The sequence below is a fragment of the Sinocyclocheilus anshuiensis genome, unplaced genomic scaffold, assembly GCF_001515605.1.
Source record: "Sinocyclocheilus anshuiensis isolate Anshui unplaced genomic scaffold, SAMN03320099.WGS_v1.1 scaffold841, whole genome shotgun sequence".
Lineage (NCBI taxonomy): Eukaryota > Metazoa > Chordata > Actinopteri > Cypriniformes > Cyprinidae > Sinocyclocheilus > Sinocyclocheilus anshuiensis.
Genome location: NW_015557108.1, coordinates 95,181 through 95,953, shown reverse-complemented (window position 1 = coordinate 95,953; position 773 = coordinate 95,181). Strand labels below are relative to the sequence as shown.

At 35.2% G+C, this 773-nt stretch overlaps 1 long non-coding RNA gene across 1 annotated transcript in view; it reads left to right on the top strand.

The window, feature by feature from the left end:
- LOC107677676 (uncharacterized) overlaps positions 1-773 on the top strand; it is a 13,560-nt gene that overhangs the window by 11,712 nt on the left and 1,075 nt on the right. The gene's annotated exons all lie outside the window — the stretch shown is intronic.

Genomic DNA, 773 nt, shown 5'->3' with positions numbered 1-773 from the left:
AATCGCAATATCTGTCAAAAAAAATCGCAATTTGATATTTTCCCCCAAATCGCACAGCCCTACTAAGTGTGTTATTGTGCTGTTATCTTAAGGACTGCCGTGGACAGCTGACTACTGAAGTGTTTGATATTCTTCATATTCTGTGTGCTGGTCTGATAGAAATTAATCTTTCCCAATACGTTTAAATAGATTTTTACCTTTATAAAGCCATTTTTCTAAAAGTGTGCATTATCTTTTGAGTCAAATTCTTACATTTAATCAGTGAATTAGAATAATAAGACATTTGGGCTGTTACCAAACAAATTAAATCAGTATCAACTAAATTAATCTTTGCAGCGCAGAGGAAACACAGAAGCTGCGTCTGAAGAGGCGTTTAGATGTGTTTACACACTGTTTAATGCAGGACATGAATGCATTTAACCTGCAATTACACATGCATTAATAATGTTTTGATATATTCAACATAAAACCTTGAATACTGTTCTTTGAAATTACAAATTTGAAACCAGTAGGTGGCAGCAAATCACTGTTAAGTGAGTCACTGCGATTGAACCGAATCATTTAAACGGTTGATTCATTCAGGAACGAAGCACCGTCATGTTGCTCAGAGACGCAAAACAATGCTGTGGCTGTGCTTAGAATTATTTTTGTTGGCGAAATAGCGCAAAAACAGGCAAAATAGTGTATAAAACGTAAGTCTCTTAATATTAAAGGGGTCATATGATGCGATTTCAAGTTTTCCTTTCTCTTTGGAGTGTTACAAGCTGATTGTG